Raw genomic sequence first — 26385 nt, forward strand, 5'->3', positions numbered from 1 at the left:
TGGTTCTTTAAGGGGGTATGGGCTAAAGGGCGATCTGGTTGGCTGGCCGGCAGAGGTAAGACTTCTTTGTTGTCCCCCTCTACACTTGTCAAGACAATTACTAATCCTCCCGATCAGGTATTGTAAGTGAACACGCATTTACCTTAAGCTCAGTAAAGCATGAACATGGATAACTTCCACTACTAAACCAACTCCTGCCTTAATTTTGATTAGATCCTAATTTTGTTTATATACATATATAGAAAGTGAGTACACTATACTGGTGGAATGTTACATAATTTTAGATTTGGCTTGAGCTTAACTGTAGCTTTATTACAGAGTATATGTGGGGATTATTTACAAAACGGGTTTAGGCTGTTCACTTATAATAGTGAATTATGACCAAATTGAGAAATATGTTGCAAATTCTCTATGTAAAGGATTCCCAGTTATATGCAAGGAAACTTTTCAAAAATATCATTTTTGCACATGAACAATAAACTCCATGATCAAAATTGCTGCAGCATACCTTTTTTGTCAAATAGATGCGTGTCCTTTCCTAATGGGTACTTTTTACTGTTTGTTAGGTAAACAATTAGCAAAGTTTTGTTGGAAACATTTTGTTTCAATTTTGAAGAGAGTAGGGTAGGATTAGAAACTTGTTCAAATTGTTTATTTTTTTATTGCAGTCTGTATACCTGCTAGGTAGAATTCTTAGATAGAATTTTTTTTCAATGGGCCCAGCAGTTCACTGACAGTTGTCTAATTGGGGAATTCTCTACACCTTTCCTTTCCTGATGGTTCCCTGGGACAATAAGTGAAGGAAAATCTTCTCAATAACACAGACAGCAGAAACAAAAAATAAAAACAAACTGTCTGCAAACTGAAGTAGTGTGCATCACAGTACATCTTTTAACAGATTCATAAAAACAATTTGTTTTAGGGTGAATTAACTTAAATATTAAAAAACTGTGAGCAGGCATGTTCTTGAAAAAGGGACATCTTGACTGTTCACCATCATTTTTATAAGCATTAATGATATCACTGTAGACTTTGTAAAGCGCTGTGTAATAAGTCGGCTTTTTTATAAGTACAAGTAAATATTAAATACATAATAATTATGTACATGCATGTGCAGCTCAGTGATGTGCTGCCAGAGATGAAAAAACATATGTATGTTTATGAGGGATTTACATAATTCCAGCATGCCACCAATCAAGATGGCCAAAGTTTCTAACCATGGAAGAGGACTAGCAGAAAATGGGTGATGACCAGGGTTGACTGCATTGATTTCAGGTACTTATCCAACCCTTGGAGCATCAGTCAATTCCCATGTCATTGTAGTCATGCAGCTACGTGTGATTCATCTTGTACATTTCCATAGCCTCTTTTCTTATGGAAAGCAAGACTCTTAAGAAGCAGAGAAACAATTTCCTACCTCTTTACAAGTGGAAGAGCACGTCAACATTCAAAAAAGGCAAACCATTCTAAGCAAATCTGATATTGCAATGTCTTTGAGTAACCTTTTCCTTACATAGCTCACAAACAATATAAATTTCCTGAGAAATGAATGTTCAGTAAATCTCTTCAGTGAAGCATCAGCGGAAGCACTGGGACAAGGATGTGGACTGGAAGTAATTCTTGTATTAGGGCCATCATATTGTTTTCTGCAATGAAACACACTGACAGTGTGGGCATTGAGGTGTGTGGGCAGGGGGAGGGTAATGCAATTGGAGTGGTAGTAAATTGTCTTTAAGGTCCACCAGTCACACCATCTCTCCCTGATCACAATGCCCATACTCTTATTCGCCTTGTTGCAATTAATTTCTTGATATGTAGAAGAAAACTAAAGACAACATTATTACTTCTAAAAGGTGTAGGGAGGAGAAAGCCTGGGGCCAGGCAAGGCACTGTAAATTTTCATTTCCCATCTTGTCGGATAATTCCAGTAATGAGTTTTAGGTTTCTCTGTAGGATCCTATAATTGATAATATAATAAGCACTACATGTAGATCATCATTAAGCATATTCAAGAGTGCTGTCAGGTCAGGAACGGATTGTCTGCTGCTATATAGGTTGTATGTATACTACACAATGAAAAATCATGTTTTTTATGTTAATTTTATGGAAGTATAGTCAGCTTGAACTGAGATTCTAGAATTTGGGCAAAACCAAAAATAATTCCCCTACATATTTTTAACACTTAATAGTATTTGATTTCCTTACCCACAAGAGACCTATCTGTTGACAAACATCTCATTGGCATGTATGTTCCCAGGTGGTGTTAAAATGTCTCTCAAATCAGCAACATCTACTAAAAGACATAAATTATGTCCCACTTATGTCCTATTACACTTAGCTGTGTATGATTCATGGTCTCTACATGGCTAGAGTTCAAGGTAAATGTCAGTTTGTATGATTTCCTTTTATGCTGATGATCAGGACAATCACGTTGAAGGCTCCAGCAGTAGTTTGCCATCATGTGTCTATCACATCTGCCCTGATACCTTTCTTCTGAGTGTACTGAACACTGGTATGGGAATATCACAGGTCGACTTGCTGATTCCAAATCAAGGTACTCCTACTTGTTTTTCTTGTAACGATTGAAACCTTTTACATTCACAGCACAAAAATAACAATCATTATGATGATTTTGGGCTCTTGTCATACCATAGGTACACCAAATTTCAAACTTTTCAGTTTTGCATCAGTTTCCACTGACATAGACATTCTATGGGCAGCACTGTGGCTCAGAGGTAGCACTCTCGCCTTTGCAGCAGTAGGTCTCAGGTTTGAATCTCTGCCAGGACATTATCTGCATGGAGTTTACAAGTTCTCCCCCGTGTCCGGGTGGGTTTCCTCCCACATCCCAAAATATGCAATGAGCTTAGTTGGCAGCCCCCCTAAATTGGCCTTAGACTGTATAAATGACATATGACCATGGTAGGAACATTAGATTGTGAGCTTTTGAGAGACAGTTAGTGACACGACTATGGACTTTGTACACTGCTGCGTAATATGATGGCACTATATAAATGCTTTATAATAATTCTACACAAGTTTTGCATACCATATGGGGATCCCAATACTTATCTTGATCCCCCAGTTTAATACCAAAATATGCGAGATATGCTTGTTTCACAAATTCTGTAATGTTTCTTACCTGTTTTTGCTACAAATGGAATGTAAATGTAGCAAAATCCATTAGGGTCATTTAAGGGCTGCATGGTGGCTCAGGGGTTAGCACTCTTGCCTTTGCAGTGCTAGATCCCAGGTTTGAATGCTGGCTAGGGCACTATCTGCATAGAGTTTGCAGGTTCTCCCCATGTCTGCATGGGTGTCCTTCCACATTCTAAAAACATGCAGTTAGGTAACTGGCTTCCCACAAAAAATTGACACAGCGCTGCGTAATATGATAGTGCTATATAAATACTGTGTAATAATAATTTAAACAACTTCTTCTTGAACTTGAAGAATTACTGTAAAAAAAGAAAATGTATGAATAAAATGAAGGCAAATGAATGTTTCATGAAAATAATGCTACATTTATTATATAAAATGCAAAACATCAGTGTAAATAAAGATTGATAATATTAATATGCTGTGTTAACATTTGTTGTTGGTAAAATCGTCTATTCTGATTCCTGTATCACAAGAACTAGAGCCAATTCAATGGAACTGATCTCATTTTTGAATTCATCAGACCTGAAATACACCTAATAAATTGAAAAATATATTTCAAGTGAAATTTTTATTTTTTGGTTGAGCTGTGTAATAATTTGGTATGTGTTCATGTTAGGGCTAATATATTTTTAATTTGGATTTAGCAGGGAAGTATTGATGCCTCTGTCAGGCTTTTAATTCCATCTGTATTATTTGGGGGTATGGGCAAAAATGATGGCAAAGTTTTCAGTGGGGACAGACATAAACATATTGTTAGTAGTGTGAGAAAGAGCTGGAATGTATGATAATGCTTTTATTGGTTTCCTTACCTTATTGTGTTGGTGTTGTCTCTCTCTCTTTAACACTTGTACAGTGATTCTCATCTTATACCTTCCCCCTGTAGTTTTGTACAGTTGAAATAAAACAGATCTACTCCCCGCAAATGCTATTATAAGCTGCTGAATAGTGATGTCACCACATCACAAAGTGAATTTATATCCTAATGTATGGATGAAGGATTTATATTTCTATAATTCCTATTGAGTAATTTATCTACATTAAAATTATTGTTCCTGGTTTTCAACTTAACTTTCACTTTCACCTTACAGTACAGGTCATCTGACTCAAGGAAAATTATGTGTTCTTCATGTAAAGTATATATTATCTCAACAGTTGCTGTTATTGTAGTAGCTACTTTACCTTTAACCTACTTTTATTACAATAAAAATGTGAAAGTAACATGAGAAAACTCCTAAAAATACCTCAAATATGAGCCGAATGTAAGCTATATTTTCTCTTTAAACAGAATGACTTGTAACCTGGAAAACATCTACAATTGATCATGGGGTTTTTCCTAATTGCCTATTTTATGTATAACAATTACAGGTATAGTAAATACTACTCCATTCAGAAAACAGTCATTGTTGGTATCACATGTAGTTTCCCTTTCCTATTGAAACATTCAAATAAAACCATAAAATAATAAAAAATGTGATTAAAGACAACATTGGCCTAATCCAATAAACAAATCTGTTTTTTTTGAAAGAATAAATAATTTTAAAATTTAAGGTATTAACAAATGCGAAGGTTTGTTGTAAATGGCCATCAGTAATATCCTGATGGAAGAATATATCAGGGCCTGTGTCCAAAACATTAAAAATGAAATGTAACAAACTATCAGCCTACAGAGAGCTTTGTGGGATTGGTAATCCAATTAGTGGTGCAACCAAATTGCGGAGCTCTCCAAGGAACAGACTTGGCCTACTATTCATTTTCAGCAGCTCTCTATGAACTTGGCTAATTCTGCTCCAGTTTTCTCATCAGTGTTAATTACAGTAATACATCTAAACGCCTCTTACAAAATGCATGAACCCTTTAAGCCGTCTCATTATAACAGGATATAATCTTTGCTTGAATATATATCAACCGCGTTAGCACTACAGCTTTTTGTACATTCTGGTCAGAGGAATAAAAACAAACACTCACTGTTTCCATATAATGCCTGTTTGGTGTGGTAGGTGAGAGAACCAAAGGAAAGGTACTTTTAATAAATATATAAATAATAAGGAGTGCAGGTCAGGTCACATATGTAAAAGAAGCCATGAATGGATTAAAACCTCAACCTGTCCAAGCACTTCATCTCTTGTACCACTGTCACAAATTCTGACAATGGGACCATGTGAGTACCATTTTTGTAACTGTTCCACTTTTTTATGATGCTTTATTAGTCTTTGAAACTAAGGTTTGCTCAGTTTTATAAAGATCTAAAGCAGATTTTTTTTTTTAGATATGAGTAACTCCAGCCAAAATTCTTTTCTATTTTTGAATAGTAAGGTTAAACATCAGTCAGGCTTTATTGCTTTGTCCCATTTAAATGTTTTTTGCTTACTTTCTTACTTTTGGTTTATTGTCTTAACTACACATCAAATTACTTCCACAGGTTGAAGATTAGACTCAGAATGGACAAATGCAGTCTTGGTGGATATAAGTATAATAAATTTTAAGTGGTCCATGCGATGATTGTGGGAGTTAGAATTATAATGACAAATTATTTTTATTCAGTGAATAAATAACAACATGCCTAAGAAAGTATATGTATAACAAAAACTGATCTAAACAGATCACTGGAGGTGAACATTGCCTATTTTACTTCTTTTCCTCTATAGATGACGTTGATAGATAACTAGCAATGCGGTTTAAAGTATATCACATTGTATATGGGGCTCTAGCATTTTACACACTTTGAACAGGAACAGCAACTCTCTGCATTTGACTTTGTAGAATACACATAGTTTTAGCTAGACATAAATTACATAATTGTGGTAGTGAAGACTTTATTGCTGGCGTAAAACACCAGTTTTTCAATCCCCATACCCAAAGTCAGTCAATTTGCATATGTGGTCCAAAATGGCAAGATGGGTGTTTATTCAAATTAAAATTTGTTATTATTATATGATATCAAACTTTACTTATATTCCATTATTTAACCCACAACCATAGCAAACATTACATAACCCCAAATAACAGTTTAACCAATCAGGTGGCAAGTCCTCATAGGCGCTACCCATTTATCATCAATGACATTGCACCCCACTGATATTGTTGGTTCCCAGTCGTAACCCTTCTATTCCCAGGCCCAATTACCCACTTGGTGGTAATATAACACCACTTGGAAACCTCATACCTCCGATGGCTCCCCACCAACTGCATCACATTATCCTAGCACTGCCTTGAGGATCTCAAAACACCAACCCCACTTATAACCCGTACCACCCACCCCCTATGAATTTTTTTTTTTTTTAACAGAAAGTCCAACAACATTAATGTTAAAAAAAAAACTGGAAGGGAAGGTGTGAAAACGTTCACCCTGTATTCCAAACCTCTGACCCTCACTTCCTGTCCGCACCCTTCTATATCTCCTTTTCACCACCCCCATTTTACCTTTTGAATCAATTCATCACCTGACCCTTCACTGACCTCCCCTTTAGCCATCTTAATCCCTTTTTGCCCGCTCTGCCTTACCACCCAGTCATGGTAGCATTTCCCCTATCTCGCCTCTGAAAATGTACTTCCCTTGATCCAAATATACCCTGTGTGTGCCTGATCAATCTGCAAAGAACATTTGGTGAATCCTTCCATAGGTTACAGTAGATTTTTCATAGCAAGATTGAGAAAACCTGTCTATTTAGAGGTCCGTTTAAAAAGCTGTGGATGTGTCATTCACTGAAACATTCTCTAGCTGAGAATCTTACAGGTCAATATTTTTTAATGGCAGTAACTCTAATGGCAGATTCTCCAACAGGGAGTGTTTGAGTTCGTATCAGATTCATTGCTTTATAAATAGACCCTCTGTTGTTTCCTTTCTGGAAGAACTATTTGGAGGCACAACATTTCAAATGTTTGACTGGTCCTTACGTTCTTTAAAATATCAGTGACAATTATGGTATACATTTTAAGAACTTAAAGTTGTATCAAAATACTAACCTTCTTTTCACTGATCTGATGTCTTGTCACCATCAGCATCACTGACTAATTCTGCTCTTTTTCTGGTTTCATCATCTTTGCCTGTTATAATAGGCTGACCATAAATGATGAAACTCTTGTATACATGTATACATGAGTATTATATTCAGCCATTTATTCTAGGCATTAGTAAATCTCTGTATGATTAGTGTATGCTTGATTTGGGGTCAATTCTACAGAAGTTTGCAATTTTGTTTTCCTGGGAAGTTCCATTTTAACCTGAAAAATTATTAAATGTCTGAAATGTTATAAATAGAAAAAAAAAGGTAAAGTATAATGACACAGCAGGAATACATTGCAGTCAGGGATTGTAATGAGGCTCTAATACATAACTTGATGTATGGCTTAAATTAGGGACACCTCTATAAAGGACTTATGGGTCAAGCAATATAACAAAACAAACGTTACTGAATTTATTAAGCACAGACTACTGCAGTGAAAGGCATTATATTTTACCATGAAAAATAATTATATTATCAAACTGCAGTTCCCAATGTAATACTTTTTTCATTGTAAAATAAAAGAAAAGACTTTTATATGGATTGTCATGATTGACATGATTACATAACCATTTTTCCCAGTCGCTTCAATGCTGATCTATACTAAAGTATATGTAAACTTAAAATCTAATATAAGCTTTAACATGCTAATGTCATTTTAAAAGCCATTTCAGTATTTTTGAAATTTGCAGTTTTAGTATACTCCCTGGTGATTCTGTCATGAAGGTCTATGTTTACGTACCCAATGTTACAGGGTTATAGCACTCTGTCTCATGGCATTGTCCACTGCTTCCAAATCATATATTTTTTTCCACAAGAATTGTGGATATCAATGCTTTAGGTTTAATAATAGTGGGGTTGCAAATTCAGTCCTCATCCATGTGGTCAGACAACACTTACATATACACATATCTGTCTGGTGCAAACTTTTGCCCCCCCCCCACACAACATTTATTTTCTAAAATGGCTTCTGCATTAGGCACACTTTTGGCATTGCCAGATGTTTGGATCTCTTCTGCACACTTGTGATTGCTTTAATATCATTAATACATCAACTAATGGGACAGGGACAGAATAAATAAGGCAAAATAGGCCCCTAAGCAAACTAGCAACTTTGGCCCCATATCCCTTCTTTTGACATAGAATATAATTGCAATTAGAATGAAGAATCCACCTCATTTCTGTTGATTGTAATGACATATCAAATTGTATATGAGGCCATTATAAACTCAGGTTCTCATCTTTGGACAATTGTGCTTTAGGAGATGTTCTATGCAAAAGGGGGCCCAAGGCAGTTATGAAGTTGGGGCTTCAAATGCAGTGTTTTAGGTTTATGTACCTCTTCCATTACTTCAGTTAGGTTTCTGAAGAAGATGGGGCCCCTGAGCAAACAATTGCCCTACCCTAAACCTAAATGTTGTCCCTCTGGTTTACTGAAGAAATATAAAGGCTGTAAATAGACCCCCAGGAAATTCATCAGAAAATGCATTCCTTGCAATATAGTATAATGGACGTGTTCCTTACACTCTCATTTTACTGTGTGACCACAATTTTTTCAGATCAGAGAAAATATGATTCTGCTAGTGATGCATTTCCCAGGGAAACATACCTGCTTCTCCAGACTAGGAATAGTCATCCAATGTTCTAACAAAAACAAAATAAACTAAAATATAATATTTTCAAATTATAACAAAAGTATCAACATTAAATAAAAATAACAATATATTAACTATAGCAATACGCACTGTGGAAAACATCACCAACACCAAAGCATGTCCATCAGTTGAAATCATTGAAAGCATATAAATATTTAGGTTTGCACAATTTCATTAGTTTTCAATCTTTCATATAATTTCATATATATTTTTTTAAATTTTGGAATCTTTCAAAGTTTGGTTTACATGTTCATGTAATGATGTATGAATTTATTTTGGTACAATGTAGCACAAGAGCTGAGACATCATTTTGTTTGTCATTATTTTTTTAAACAAAAATATATACAAGTATGTATACATTACATGACATTTGAAAAATAGTTAAGAAGCATGATAATGGTAGAGTGGACGAAAGCAATCTCACCTCTGCTTCCAGCTTACCCCGCCTTTAATCTCCCCCCGACTATTTCACAAATACCCACTCACAGACTTACTTTTGGGTAAAACTGGCCATAGCAGCCCTTTTATTACATAACACATAACTTTATTAGAACCATAATGTACAACATTTAAAATCAACCATAAATACTTTCACATTGTTACAGTTTTAATGTAAGGTCCATGACAGTACTACTCTATTACCAACATTTTCTGGATACTCCTGTTTGCCATAAAGGCCCCCTGCCGCTACCAACATAGCTCAGGGACGATTGACAGACATTCCAAGGCTCCCTCCGGGTCTCACCAACCCAGTGTCCAGTAACCATACATACTGTATCTAAATACATATCTAGATATAGGAAGGGCGGGTTGGAATCTTTTCCCTGCAGCTTTCCAAAGGTCAACTGACCTATCCTGGTATAGATGTGTATGTCAGATTTAGGTAGATTGCAGCTATGTTTATGAGTTATTATTTAACACATGCTAAATACATTTTGATTCATATAATTTTGCTTGAATTATTATACCGTATATTCAAAAAAAGGAAGAGATTTCTGAGACAATCCAATAATTGATCTTTTAATATTGATTTCACTAGTAATAAAAAGATATTTAGACAAATACTTGTTCAAAATTTCACATGTTGCTTCCTTTTGCAAGCCTGTCATGTGGAACAAGGTAAAATGTATTATCATTACAATCATAAAAATGAATGCATGCGGTATGAGCAGTGGTGTTTTACTGAAAACTGAACAATTCTTAGTTTTTTTTTTTTAATCTTCCCCCAAGCAACCGATTAAAAATCCATTTCTTCTACTCTTGTATGTGCAAATTCATAAAACCTTTTTTTTTTCTTCAGAGGAAATTCTTTAACTAGCAAATGGGCCATGCAATAATGTGCAAAAATGAGTTATACAAACTGAAAGCCGGGGTGTAAAGAGGAGCATCGTCTGAGACTAAAATAAAGACAGATTTTATGGTATTTATGTCAGTTAATTTAACTGCTGGTAGGGGCTTCGGTGGTAACACGAGTTAGTTCCACTGTTTAACCTTGCAGGATTAATTCATGCTTTATGACATCAGTGCTTTATCATTCGCTCCTTGGGAAGACAGTTATCTCATTAGCTGGAATTTAATGAAATGCAAGGATACACTTCTTAATTTCAAAGATTACTATAACACAAATCGATTGTAAATCTTTGCCCGAGGGACCCTTAGGCAGTCACCTGTTTAACACCCCTTGTAAGACTGGCCGATCGGCATAGCACAACCAACCGAGACTGCAGCTACCACTGGCATAGATGTCGTGGTATTGATTTTAGGGGTACAGACAGACAAGGGTAAGAAATGTCATCTCAAAGCTTTAAAATACATTTTTTTACTATTTTACTATTCTATTTATTTTTAAAAGTGACTGCTCGTTCAATAAAAATAAAGATCCATTTTAAAATATGTAAAACCTGCAGGTGATTGTTGTCAATTACTTGGTGGGTGCAAGGTGCCCATTAGTTTCCAGTATATTCATGAATTGCACATAGTGTAAATAAAGTCTAGTAAAATAAGTACACTCCAGATTGCTGCAAAACCATGGAGCATTCATTTAAAAGTTGTGCAATAGTATTGGTTGTTCCTTGACTCCGTCAGATGCATTGACCTTTTGGTCTGTTAAGTATAAAATGAACGCGTTTGTTGTATCTATTTGATACCTGCAAAAAAAAAGGGATTGAAAACTGTTGGGCCTGCCAGAAAGCTGATAACTTCACGTATCTTGTACTGCATTCCTATCAGTTACATTATTACCCACTATGACTGAGGACTACAGAACCCCTGCCCTTTATGTTGTGGAGAAGAGAGGTATTTCAAGAAATCTAGGGTTGCATCCTAGTTTTTCATAGATACAGAAAAAGTGCTACTGGCAGGATTATCAAGTAAAAATGAATGAAAAAAATCTGAAAACGAATTTAGCTAACATAGACTGGTAAACTAAAGTTTATTTTATTTTTGTTCTTTAAAATGTTAGAAAATGACTTTCAATCAATCCAGCCAGTTGTTGTCAGATTGAGCAGTAATCACAAATGAATCCTTGTATGAGTCTTGGATTTCGCCAGATGTGTCTGGCTGACATTTTATGAATACATTTGGTAAGGCAGCACCAGAAGCTCCTCTTCCTTTGGCCAAACTGAACATGCAAGTAATAGAGCTTTCATATTTATCTGGCAGTTAGATTGTGCTGGCATGTCAAACTGCTGGCGGAGGTCCTGTGAGTAGCTTTACTGGTGGATCTCATATTTAAAAAAGACTTGACGTTGATATTGTGCTTCTACTTGGTACAGATTTTCACTTAACCTGTCTGTTTGTCTTAATCTGGTCTACAATAGTAATCAGACAGTTTAGGCACTGTGGGGACTTGATTATGGCATGTAGTGAGTGCTCTTGAACAAAGCAGTATGACAATGTACAACTTGCTGTTGTCATAGCCTGCCCCATGAGGGGACTCTAAAGCCTGAAAACAAGCCCATAGAGCAATTAGACTTTTTTGCACCTACATATTACCCCTGTAGGCACCATCCACATGATCTACTTATATGACCTTGATACCATGGTCGCCATGTCCTATCACCTAAAATGGGATATTTTCCCCATGATTAACATCATTGTGGAACCTTAAACCCCCTAACTTTGTTATTTATATATAAACCTTTTTGATATTTATACAATACTTACTATATGTATGGAAATAAGTCAGTTATATCATGACACTGATGATTTTCTATCATGCAGGAAAGTCTCCCGGCCCAAGTGTCACCTTTACCATGCTTGTGCACTGCTGCTATGCATTAACTTGGGTAGAAAGAATGATACGTCTCTAAAAGATATGTTAGTACCAGTTATTTTCAGTTTGCCATTCTAGGGCTACTGGTATTAATAGGTCTTGGTTAACACCAAAATTTCTCAGATGTCAAGCAAAAATAATGTATTACCATTACAAAAGGCAGGTATTGCATTGTCAATCTTTAAAAAATGAACTGTCATTAAGCTGCTGTAAACTAATAAAAGGCAAAATGGGCACAATCAAATTTTTTTTTGTACAGCCTGTGCTATTGTCAATAACCAACAAACTACTTGTTTTGCACAAAAACAATATATATAAAACAATATGTATAACTTAGAGAACTAACAAAATTAAAAAATAATTTCAATGATCAGTTTTCATTTATTATACCTGTGTTCTATGTTTGCAATTTAATGTTTCAGAAGAAATGTCACCTCTTCCTTTAATAGGAATTGATGCAGATATTGGATTTTGTTTATACTTGGTGCTGTTTCTTTAATTTGTTGACACTTTTCCATGTGCTGTAGGAGGAGAATGTGTGACATTCGGGGCCATCTGAACACATTTTGGTAAAATAAATGGGTCACATATAATATTGACTAAAGCAACTAAGTGCAGAAACGCTATATTTTTCTTTAAATTGGCAGGTACGTTTTAACAATGAGACTCTGCTGGATGTCAGTGGGGCAGAAGCATAACGGCTTGTGAAGAAAATGCAGCATTTTCAGGCTATGGACACAGATCATTAAGAATGTAATTTACATGGAATTATTGCCATACTGCTTCTGTCATTTCATGAGTCTTGTTACTACCAAAGAACCATAAATGCATGGGTTCCAAATCACTGACAAGGGGCCTCACCCTGTACTTAACACTTTCAGGGATAGAAAATCCAATACACGATTGTAAACATAATTGAGGAAGGAGAAGACAAGCTGCTCATAGTCTATCTATCTATCTATCTATCTATCTATCTATCTATCTATCTATCTATCTATCTGTCTATCTATCTCTTCCTGAAACAATATGCACTCATAAAAACAAAAATATTAAAAACAAAAATGAAAAAAATATATATTTATATATACATACACACACTCACATAAACATGCAAACACACACACTGTGGCTAATATTATATCAATATATCACATAATGAAAATTTGTGGCATCAGCAGTCGAGTTACCTAGCATTTTAAAAAGGGGAGGCCATTAGCCTACACATTTCTGTCAATGCAGGTTTTTCCTAAGACAACCCTGTCTCTAAAGTCAAACAATGAATAAGAGAGTTGAAAAGGGCTTACTGAAAAGATCCTAGTAAATATTAACCTCTGAGACTGACTGTGCCACCAAACAACAAACTGCAGGATGACTTTTCAGAAGCCAACACTTCCGGGAGTGTCAGTCTCCTGGCCCATTGCTCCTTTCATTCCACCAACCCCTTTGTCACTTTAATTTGCTTTTGTGATGTAGAGTTCATAGAAAGGAAGCAGTGAATGCAATAGGGGCACCCAGATATCAATATACCCAAAGGTTATCTTAAGATGGCAACTTCTTCATTACTATTCCTTTTCTTAATATTCCTTTGCAGGAACATTTTTCATGATTTATTCTTTTTAATATTTAGTAATATAAAAATACCATAACTCTTATCATTGGATGACAGCACTGATGTTTTAAGTTTTCAGTGGGACAGTCCACACAGAAAATGGGAAATAAATAAATAATTATAGACATTGTGTTGCTTGCCATGCTCAGAATATTATATTATGTAGTGTTATGTAGTGGTCTTTGCACACAAGCACACAGAAAACCCTGGCATTAAGCAGGAAAGGCCAGGAGGAAAGGGAGGGGACAGAATTAAACGAAAAGACAAGCTTATCTGGAACAAATAGCAATCATGATATTTAGCCATTTTGTGTTGACCACTGAAGTAGAAAATGTTAATTCATGGTGACAGGTGCACTTTAAATATATGTGTGCGAGTAAATGATTTTTAACCTGAGATGACAGGTACAGCTATACTCCCATAATATCTAAAATAGCCTTTCTGGCTAACAGTCTTTTCATTTAACCTCTTCATACCTAGAACAAAAAATGTATAAAACTCTTGTTTTCATTGATAGCAGAAAAATGTTTTGGGGTTTATCATATTTGACCCCCAACCAATCCATAGACTTAGGATGGCAGTAAGCTTTGAGAGCAGAATTGGATCACTGCTCAAGATGTTCTTTTAACAAAAAAAAGGAATGTGTGGCATGGTTGGCTCAGGGTCTAGCACTCTTGCCTATTCAGGGCTGTGTCCTAGTTTTGAGTCTGTATATTCTCTCATGTTCATATGTATTTTCTCCGGACACTCCAGCTTGCTTGCATATGATTGAATGTGAACAGCATACATTGCTAAAGGAAACCAACCCCAATGGAACTGTGGCTGGTATGAATTAGGGCCAAGGTGCCAATCTGAACATAAAACACAAAAAGCGACTAAAGGTCCAATCATGCTAGTAAGGTGCATGTTACTGCAACCTGTGTTACATGGGTTAACGCACAGCTGTACCCTTCATTCTAAATGGCACCTTGCTCACTGATATACTAACATGCACTGCACCGTGTTGCACTGGCAAAGTACTACATGCACTTTAATTGGTGCTTTAGGCAGCCCTTTTAAATTAAAAAGCTGCCTTAATAAAAACTTAAGTTAATGCAGTGCAATAATGTAAAAAGACCCCAAAGGATCCAAAAAGCCACACTACAAAACAAAGACATAGGGTTGATTTACTAAAGACTTACTTACCAAAGTAAATTATCCTCATGCAAGGGATATGTCAACTTTGCAAATTTTTCTTGGGTTCACCAGATCTTATTGTTTTTATGTTTAACTTTGACTTTTATTTTGTATGGTAGTGTTTTTTTAGTTCTCAGTAAACTATAAGCAGATATTTTATTATAAGATCACTATGTTTTGCAATTTTTGAAGTCATCATAAATATTTATTGTTTTTTTGTAATACAAGTATAGAGCCTTCCTAGAGCCTTTTCTTGCAGAACATCACCTGGGATAAATAATTGCAATTTGTGATATTGCTATTTTTGCAGTGATTTTTTTTTATTGAAATATGCTTGTTGTTCTATACTATTTACAATCAGTCTTTGTTTTTCAAAGGTCTGCTTTACAATTAATGTGCTTTTTTTTAAATTGGTGGATTTGTTTTTTTAATATACCTTATAAATTCAAATATATGATTATATATAAGCAGTGTAGCAGATTGTTAACAAATTTTTTGCAGGTTCTGATAGCAATTGTCTCTGACCAGCACGCATAATTTAGGTTTGTAGTTGAGTTGTTTTTTTTACTATGGTTTTGCTATTTTGATGTTTACAAAGAAAAAGTACTTGTGGGGGAGGGAATTGTTGAAAGAGTCAGAGCACAAGTGCTGATTTAGTCCCCCTAGACCTAACAGCCCAGAAATGTGTGACTAGCAGACCCAAAATTAAAAAACTGTAAACAAACACTACAACATTCATCCAACATGAATACACAGACTCTACAGGTACAGCAACAGTATACATGTGTCCATGTTGTAATGGCTTCCAGCATTTGTGGCCTAGCATCACTGCTATGTAAAAAATGGCAAATAGTAAAAAACGTTTGCACCAGATTCAATTATGTGTTGTCCAATGTACAGGAACTATTTAGGAAGCAAGCAAATATGTAATTATTTATCACATTAGACAAAGATCTATTTATGTCTGGTCATAGTACATTTCACCTTGCATCTAGCCTTTAATATGCAAAGCTTATTTTTTAAAGCACTATGACAATGACTTTGCATTATTCACAGACAATTTATCAGGCATAAAATTCACCGATCAGACATTTGTCAGACTTGACAGATACACTCAACAAGCTAGTTTCTTACACACCGAACCCAATGAAACTCCATTGTCATAAATCATTTGATGTTGGTCCAATGAAAACTTGAGGAAACAAATTATTTCCTTCCTGCAAAGGCAAGTAGCATTCTGAATCATATATCCGTCTCTGTTCATAAAGACTTATGAATGACTGTGGGACAAACAATTGCTTCTAGGAAGGGATATTGGAAACATAAGGATAGACAAATGGGTCTTTAACACTTGTAGAAGGATTTGAGTGACAGCAAGTGCCTGGTAGCCATTTAAGTCAATAAACAATTTAAATAGCTGTAACATAAAGTAAATGTGTGGCCTGACTAGTCATTTAACATTTATGTATGCACCTTTTTTTAACATGCAGTAAATGAACAGTAAAGTAAAAACAAAATCTCACTGACTTGTGCAGCTGCAAACACCATGGAGTAATTCATCCTCAAAGTTTATAGCAGAAGAGAGTGGATATTTGGCAAATCACTATAAAAAAGGGGATAGTTGCGCAGACTGTACTGCTAAAACAATAGCTTCAATCTTTTAAATGATTCTGCTGTGATTGTGCTTTGATAGTGCTCGCAGCTACAGAAATAAGTGGGCTTTCTTTGATTTTTCTTACTAGATTTTAGGATTGTGTTCATTCACAGCATGGATACTTGAAAATATCTCTGCAGTCTAAAAAATGTTTTAAACAACCCCATAAAAGCATTAAAGAAATGATATCATACTTATCTTCACAAGCATCATGCAACACTGGATTTGACTTGAGGGAATGACACTGGTGCTTGAATAGGTTATGACAGCCACCTACACATGTATTTCCAGGCTAACAGTGTTTGGCCTTTTTTTCAGGCACCCAGCATGGTAACATGGCTGCAGTTGAGTGCTCCTACTTTCTGTAGGGTAGTCATGGTACTGTAAGGAGGATGCTTTAACAATAATGATATCATGTGGCAGGTAACAACGTTTTGCATGCAATGTGCTAACATGTTTACAGTGTAGAGATTTACTTTACTTTGAAGTAACAAGTTAAATTATTAGGAATTGATATCTGGAAAGCATTGCAAGTTTAAAATTGTAATAGTCCATATAATTTGCCTTCAGTAGTTTGTTTATATAATTACTCCCTAAAGTCTTGAAGACACACTAATCAGGGCCTTTATGATACTTTTGAATCCAGTGCTGCCAGGATTCCACAGTGGGGACAGATTAAGAATGTGAATATGTTTTTTTTTTCAATGAGCAGAGGTGTGCATATATTATTGCACATGAGTGAATGCATAGTGTGTATATTTACAATCAGTCATTTGGAAGACACAGTAAAAGAAGGGAATAGTCATTTGCTGAGTGGGAGGTATAACTTTAATATGTATCTAAAGCCAAGAATAAAGATGTAATATATTGCAATTTAGCAGTCATTAGTGGTGGTTGATGTGTTACTTTACTTTGCTGATTTTTGTTTCTTAATTTTCATCTGATTAATCTGCTAATAACATATTTCCTGTTCTGGGTTACCCACTCTTCCCCACTGTACTGTGTCTTGGGAAAAACAATGTGGTTGCCCTAGCATAGAACTGTGGAACACCGTCATTCTTTTTTTCACAACAGGGGAGGTTTTATGATTCAGAGAACTAGGAACAATGATAACTAATAACTAAGCACATGTGAAGAGCACATGAAGTTACTTTTGTATATTTTTTGTATTAGATGTAAAAACAATTTTATATTTCAATGTTTTTTCAAAGTTTACCTGAACAGGCCTAGGTAAAGCAAAGGCATAAAACAAGCTTGGTGTTACTGGAAAGCAAAATGGCATACAATGGGTTCAAGATGAACTAGGGATCAACAGAAGTACATGAGAGATGGGATCAATCCCATCCTTTGTAGTGAGTCAACAAGAAAAAGCATCGTAGGTCCCAATGTCTGTCTACCACCGTTTGATGGAGGATAAGAGGTAAAGGGACTCTGCTGCCAGTAAGGAATGATAAACAAGGGAACATGCCCTTAGCCAAAGATTTGTTACCATAAATACTCTCACATTATGTAGAGGATAGAGAAGCATCTGTATATGTGAGGGTAGAAATGCTTCAGTTGCTTATATTTGAATAGTTCAGAGGGAGTGCCTTGTGGGTTGACAGAATTGAAGTAAACGAGCTGACCCCAGTGGGAGTAGTAAGATCTCCAACTCTTGACCAAACCCTTGACGCTTCAAAACCATTGAACATCCACCATTTCAAAAAGTCACTAAGGGTGTGCACATTGACATTAAATTCCCAGAATGTCTGACACTATACCACACCTGCAGGAAATGCTTAAGAAATGGATTAGTAATTTGTCTCAGTAGGCTAGTCCAAAGAATAGTGTCAGTAGCTATGAGGAAAATATGGCAGGCTTCCAGGGTAACCCACAAGGGAATATTTGAAGCTGCATGATAGGAAGTTAAAGGGGCGATCTGGGCTGGCTGCCTATAGTGTGAGTTGTTAAGAACTGGCAGACCCCCTGAGATTTGGGTAGGAAAAGAATCTTCCAGGATTTTAATAACAATTTTCATGGTATATTTAACTAACTAAACATGAACAAATTCACCATTAAATCTATGAAGCTTTCTCTCTTTTTAAGAGGTTTCTGAATAAGAAGATTATATCAACTGTACAACTTTCTAGCAATGTGACTGATGCCAATAAGATACCAAGTGAAATGTTGCATTGTATTCAATTATGCACCAAAAAACAAACACATGGATAATCACTTAAAAGTGTTTATTGCTTCTAGCATCCTGGATCACCAATATAACAGATATTTTTAGTAATTTCTTGACAGTCACATGTAAGAAGGAGCCCCAACTTCACATTTTTCTGTAGTATTGCTTTCTGTTACCCAAAAGAATTTGATGAAACTGTGCCAGACCCCACAAATCGCTCAAGCACACAATGAGATCTATTTCTTTACCCATCCACCCATGGATACATTTCCCAGGACCTCTCATTTACTTAGGAAACTATTTACTCACAGCTACATATAAAAAACCATAGGATGGAACTCAACTAACCCATTGCACTGCTCCCTGAAATGCCTAATGTCTTTCTTATTTTCTTGGTATTTATTTGTGTGGTTTCCTGTGCAGAGGAATGACATGCGGAATTCCCTAATATCATAACATGAATACAGAAGTATAGCAGCTGGACCCCATTTATCTATAGCACTTCCTTCATCTGTAACTTCATCAATCCTTCCATGAATGAGTGGACACTTTGATGCTTTGACGGAGGATGTTTTTGTGAATGACATCTGTTGTCATCACTAACCATTGACTTTTCCTTTGTTACTTCCATTTGCTTTTATAGGGGTAATTCTTCTCCTGCAGAATATTTACATTCAAATAGTAAAATCTTAAAAGGGTATAACAAATGATCTGGGGGTGCGTTTTATCAGTATCACTGTTGTCTGCTATTTGAAGCATTTTTGTGGATATTTGTGTATTCAGCACATGTGAGTTGTATGTTGAATCATCAGAAATTGGACATCACTGCTTTGTGTCAGTCATTCTTTTTGCTTTGGAATACAATTGCCTAGATCCCTAAATCTTCAATGTACTATTATCAGTGAAGTAATGAGGAATAATGAATTCCCTGTGGCCATGTCTTTTATTTACTTTCTTTCTCCCCTCAAAAGACAAAATGGCCCGGGGGTGTTTCCCATTGGGGGTTAATTTTCTTTCTCTGCAGATAGCATGCAAGGGGTTTAAATTAATGCATCCTAATTAAAGTGATGTTAAGCTGTCTGATCTTCTGACTGGAGAGAAAGGATGACTGCAATCAGAAGCTTTGCTTAGATTTTCTCCTCGCAGGAGACAAACCAGCTCTATTATGTCCAACAGTGCATAGTCTATGTGTTTTCTAGTTTGTTTCACTGAAAATTGCATTATGTACTGATATTATTAGACATCCTTGTAACCGGTGTAGAACACATTTGTGCTATAAGCTGCCTTTAGCTCTAATATCTAAGTATTGGTGGCCACAGACAGGTTCGCTGAAACTGCAAAGATTCAAGTTTGGATTGTGATAACCATGACACATATTTTTGTGAACTGAAAAAAAGAATTACTCAACTTCAACAATTCCTAGCATCTGTCAAATGTATCTTCTAGGATGTTGATCAATTTCTGTCATTCCAGGCTAAACAATTAGAAGTTGAATTGTAGTGCTCAACAAAAACTGAATGCATTATGTTCTTTGAAGTATTATAAATCATAAACAATGGTAACTTTTATTATAGTACTGCTTTCACTTTTTTTGCATCTCAGTGCTGCTGATCTTCTCCAACCTCTTTACTTTCCCTGGCTGTCTACATGTATGTGCACCAGGGGCAGCTGCATATCAAGGTGGGCTTCCTATTTCTGAAAATGATGGATCATGTTTGTAAAATGAGTGGTCGCTGGGCTGCTTATTGACTCCTATAAAGGAAAGTATGACAGGTGGACACCCTTAATGAGAGGACTTTTAATATTATAGTTAGCCATGGGTAAGGAAATTGACAAAAGGGCTACATGACTAAGGGGAGGAATAGTTACAAAAGAATTAAAGGCATGAGGTTGGGGCAAGGAATAGGAGGATTTACTTGGTGGCTGGTTGGCTAGTTGGGAGCAAGGAAAGATAGGAGGATCATTCCAGAATGGTGGCCTGGAACGTGAAGTTGTCCCAACTGTTGTGGGTTATACCTAGTCACAACAGCTTGGTGGAACTTGGTAATACAACTGACAAAACAAGACTTACCAGGGGGCTTCTTTTGGCAGATTATTGTTAGTCCTACGTGAGGCTTGGTAACCTGGTATTTATATATATTTATATCCAATTCAAACTGTCTTTAAGTCGGTAGGGGTCAGACTGGTGGCAGAGGTGGAGCTTGGTTATGTTCTTGAATTTGTTACAAAATTATAGACTTAAAAAATAAAGTTTATATTGACTACAAACCACTATAGTTTTTCCCATAAAACCCCTAGCCTTTTCCGCAAACAATCTGGTCGCTAATACAAATGGTCAGCTGTATGATGCAACCATATTTTCCACCCTAGCCATCCAATATTCTTCCTTAAGTGATAGCTGGTTGCTGCCAAACAGGGTCTGTATGAAATATTGTAATTTAATAAGGGCATTTGCAGTTTAGAAAGACGTGTGGATGTTCATCTATTAAAATGTTTTTGGTAGGTAAGAGGTTGAGGACCACTGGCCCAGAAAATAGGCAAAAATTGAACTTCTTTTCTGATCTGACACAAATATATGCATGATGAAATATACAAAAACAAAGCTGCTGGTTGTTTAACTTGTCAGTAGTCCAGCACTTGCTAAATTAGTTTTGTAAAAGTGGGGGAAGGGTTTTTTTTTGTTAAAATTAGTGTTATATAGGTGAACCAAAGTAAGGTTTCAAAAGATTGGAATCTGGTATTTTTTCAAATGTAGATTGAGGAATTTTTTTGAAAAAGCCTACATCAAGGACGTGCCTCATATGTTAAAGTGGCAATGATTGAATAGCAATTTTAGCTCCGCAGGTCTGTCTTTTTGGGGTTTTTTTTGCCTTTTGGGAATACATCCGCATAAGGTTTATATGTTATCTTTATGTTTACGTGATATTCTTGCCAATGTGGTAGCAGTTACAGTGTTAGTGAAAGTCCTAGTGGCCCAATGGGCCTGATTTATTAGTTCTCCAATGGATCTGGTCCAGGTCTCAGAACATTTGCTAGAAAATAGCAAGTGACTTTGAAGGAATTCATTCCAGATGCCACCAGGGCTGTAGTGGGGTGGGCACGTCATGCTCTCGCTTTTTTCGGGACCCCCGTATATGCTCTCCCTATGCGCTCGCCAGTAATAACCTTTATTATTACCGTGCCCCCTATTCTTTTTTTAGACTACACCCCTTGATGTATCCTCTCCAGCCTGGAGAGCTTTATTAAATCAGTCCCAATGTCTGTGTTGATTATTAAGAAGGGTTAGACATCATGCTAACAGCTGGTCCTATGCAAAATGGCAACCAATACATGAGCAGCAAGACCCAACAGGTTTCTAAGAAGGATATAACACTTTAATATCTATAAATAATGCAAACTGTTTAATTTTACATTTACTTTAATTATTTTACACCAAAAATTAATTGGTAAACTAAAGTGATTGTTTCTAGTTTTGGTTGATTATCAGCATAGGGTTAATATAAAGCAAACCCATGTGTTATATTGTGGCAATGGAAGAGGAAATATCTCTGATTTGAAAGGGAAAGTCTTCTCATCTTCCTCTTTTTACCTCCTCTCCCCACCCTTTCATCCCACATTTTAGTGTGCATAAAAGTAGCTGTGATCCCGAAGCCGCTGCTAGGAATGACTGGATGGCTGTCAGGCTTGTGTTCTCCGCACGCCGCAAAAACTGACAGAAAAATACCGACCGTGACAAGGGAAAAAAAGAACATTATGTCCTTTCACCCGTCACTTCTCCAAATTGCTCAATCTCGGCTGACATATTATTATACATTGTTTCTCCGCGAGCGGGAAAAAAGCCAATTTCTTTTCTTTTTTACCTTTTTATTTTAAACTACAGAACTTTTAAGAACTACAGAGGCGATGGCAGAGAAAAATGAGCAGGGGCTTTTTTCAGATATTTCCAAAGACTGGTTATTATTAACCCAGAAACTGCCAGATAGGATTCCTCCAGGATCTTTTTGCACCAGCTTCGAATGAGTCATACCTGAAGTTACAAGATGTGAATCCCTCCATGGTTGGTAATTGCTAGCACTTTCACAGAAGTAAATCTAAACCCAACCCGGATTAAATTGGGTATCCCATAGCCCTATGAATCCAAATAAATTATGTTTTTTTTGTTTTTTTAACCTATTTTGTATCTTTTTTAGTCTTTTTGCTACCACTTACAATCTTCAAGCCCCCTCGCACTTCAATGCCAACTGCATGTTATTGTTTAGGTTATGCTTTCTGATGATGGCAATGGTGGAACAGTATAATAGTAGTAGACTATCATACTGTTCCAGTAGGAGGGAGGATGAGTGTCAATGCAAGAGAAGAATTGGGAAAAAAACAGAGCATTGCCACCCCAAAAAAGAAAATGCCAAAACAAGGATTGCAATTGGATCACTAAGTATTATGGTAACCAAAGCTGCAAATTAAAAAAGCCAATGACTTTCTGCTGTCATTTTCAAGCCTATACAGCTTATAATGAAAGCACATAGTTACTATAGGCCTGTGTTTTGTTATGCACCCTTTTATAACATTGGATGTTCAATAGGTGCCCCAGGGTTATCTGAACTAAAAAATAAATTTCCTAATAATAATGTATGCAGGTTTGTAATAGACCTTCAAAATTTAAATATGTATCTGCAGAAGCTTGTTGTGCTAAAGATTAATTACTAGCATATTCTAAACATTGTTAGTCTGCATTTGATTTAAGTGGTAGGAAAACCCTTTAGGGTACATACACAAAAAGCTTTAAAATAGACCTCACCTTTGGTTTGATCTGTTATACTCATCAGTCCAAATATATAATATCTTTAAAGTTTATTGGCCCATTTGTCTGTCATTAAGCACTCTCAGCAGTCTACACAATCCTTCCATGATATGTGTCCTAATAAAGCAAAATAAATAGTCACTTTAACAGAAATCTGCATTTTCTGTCATAGAAATATTTTTTTAGGGGCCCCATGGTCTACTCCTATACTGCATACTGCTATACACCATGCAGAGCTTCTTAATTTTATTATACAGGTGTGTGACCACTCCTGTTACCATTAATAAGGGTATTCACAATAACTAAATAAATAAATAAAAAACTAATAAATGTTTACATGTTTTTTTTTTTAATTTAAAAGTCAAGTTCAAAACTTTTTAAATTGTGAGCTTCTATTCAAATAATACGTGGAGATCTGACCATGATCCTGTTTTAGAGAGACAAATATCTCAGTTGTGCTTATGGGTTGTCAATTTCACATAGGCTTTCAAAAAAAACAATAAGTGATCATTTCAACACTTAGAAATGCCACTCTGATAAAAGTCAAACAGCTGGAGTGAGTGCAGAAAGGAAGTGACAGGACATGGGCTCGATTAGATACAGACACACCTTTTATGAGGGTGTCAGGTGGGAAGATGTATATTAAATATTCATGTACATTAATAATAGTTAGAACTTGGTGTGCTTACTCAGTCCCTGCTCTCCTTTATTTTGCTTGGTGAGATCTACCTGCCATGGTCCTGTCCATCTGGAACCCATTTTTGTGTACTTTGTGTTGCATTCTTCATAATACAAGATGGATAAGTGATCCAAAAGGGATCTATATTAGGTATATCAGGTGTGTAGACCCAGGGCCTCAAACATAAAAATGTAACCAACAGAGGGAAATAAGAAACTAATTTATCAATATCCATTTTCTATGGACTGACCCTTTATTTTGTACTTTTGCTGCAAGGAAAGTTGGGTTAAATATTTAATTGGTTGCATACACTGCTTTCAGCCACTCAAAATTTAAAATAATTAAAGAATACTCTGCTCCCCTATACGATCAGACTACTATTTCAAGTGCAACAAAGGGAAGCAATCATCTGTTGGAAAGGCTGTGAGCGTGGTTGCCTGCTGTAGGACAAGAATCAGGAGTGTACTTTAAAAGCAAAATGTTTTTTAAGGACATCGTTATGCTTATGTGCCTCGGCAGTTGTCTGGGACAGGATAAATAAATTATTTTAATATACCTTTTCCATGTCCCTCGTGCTCATCCGCCTCGGTCCTCCGCTTCCGTGCGATTTTCATCAACGGCGGGCCTGCTATTTTTGCAACGGCGTACATGACATAGCTTTGAAAAATCTTTACATATGGACTTGAAATGCATTATGCAAAACTTGGAGATTTTTGACACTGCAGAAACTCTGAAGGGAGGCAGTCTGTGCGAACATTTTAAATCCCCATCGCAGCTGCTTAGTTAATAGAATATGTTGAAAAATATTGATGTGTTTTGTGTCTTTTCTGTCAGATTCCATGTCTTTAAAAATCACAGCAAATGGCCAAAATCTTCACTATCTTCCCTAGTTTGACTTAATATTATGCTGCATTGATGGGTGAGAAATCCTCTCTAAAAATGTCTTTTTTTTGTGCTTCTCTCATTTGCATTTATCTTGAAAGCTTTTAGTGTATGGAACACTTCCATTATCAACCTTTAGTTGTGCATTAATACCCCAGCTAAACAACATTTTTTTTTTATACCTTCAACCATAAAAACCGTCGCTGAAATGACTTCACCGCACACAAACAACAGGCACAGTGAATATTAAATATAGATACAAATTAAAAGAAAGAAAAAGACATTCTATTTGGACATCGCTAAAAGAAGAAGATGAGGAGAGTAAGTGGAAGGGGGAAAAAATCCCATTAATTGTAGAGAAAATGTGTGTCTTGTTCCCCACCCTCCAGCCTGTGAATAAAATACATTTCTTTTTCCTTAACAATCACAGTTATAATCAAATTGTCATTTTTCCCCTATGAAATGCTTGGATCCATTGTGACTTGTACTTTTTCTAGGTCCATAAAAGTGGTTTATGTTTGAAATGTATCAACTGGAAAGTACTTATTACTAGTAAATGCTGTGCTATTTCACGTTCTGCAAAGTGAGCTGTTAACGGATATAATTTGAGCAGAATAGCCAGAGGAAACCTTTTGATATGCAGAAGAGCTGACCTGCGCACTGTGCCTTTAATTGGGTTTTTAATTTTCCAGGCCATCTGACAATATTAAACAGGGTCCCAGACCTTCGAATGTTGATTGGGGGCTAGAAAAGATGTTCTGCAACATGGCATTATGGAAAGAAGGTGAGGGCACCGCCACAGACATATCACACTAACACCCTGTAGGATCCTTGCTTTTTACTCTCATGAGCAGACAGGGCAAATAGGCTCTGTATGTGACTACCATATGGTATATTATATATATATATATATATATATATATATATATATATATAAGTCTTTATTTATAATAATATCACTGTTTAGAGTCTATTAAGTGTTATATATATTTATTATCAGATAATGTAGAAAGTATATATTGTATTATATATATATATATATATATATATGTAATCACATGTTGTAGATATTCTTCCTGACAGATTTATATGTGTTATCAGATGCTGTAGACAATATAGGTTGCAATATTACCAATCTATTTTTCTGTTCATCCATCAATCATTCCACATAATTTTACTATTTTATTAAATACATTATAGGATCAAATACTGACAATACATACATGTTTATATTAAATACATATTTTAATTTAATTATGTCTAAAGCCCAATTTTTTTTTCTTTTTGGTAGAGCGGAGGGAGATTAAAACTGCTGTCATTTTCTCTTT

General features: G+C 35.9%; 1 long non-coding RNA gene across 1 annotated transcript in view; it reads left to right on the forward strand.

Annotated features, from left to right (window-relative positions):
• Positions 1–25841, forward strand: part of LOC140342362 (uncharacterized) — a 126457-nt gene extending 100616 nt beyond the window's left edge. The window contains exon 5 of the long non-coding RNA XR_011923057.1: positions 25750–25841. This is a non-coding gene — a long non-coding RNA (uncharacterized lncRNA). The remainder of the gene's footprint in view (positions 1–25749) is intronic.
• Positions 25842–26385: the final 544 nt, after the last annotated feature.

Source organism: Pyxicephalus adspersus, chromosome 12, assembly GCF_032062135.1.
Source record: "Pyxicephalus adspersus chromosome 12, UCB_Pads_2.0, whole genome shotgun sequence".
In the NCBI taxonomy this organism is placed as follows: Eukaryota; Metazoa; Chordata; class Amphibia; order Anura; family Pyxicephalidae; genus Pyxicephalus; species Pyxicephalus adspersus.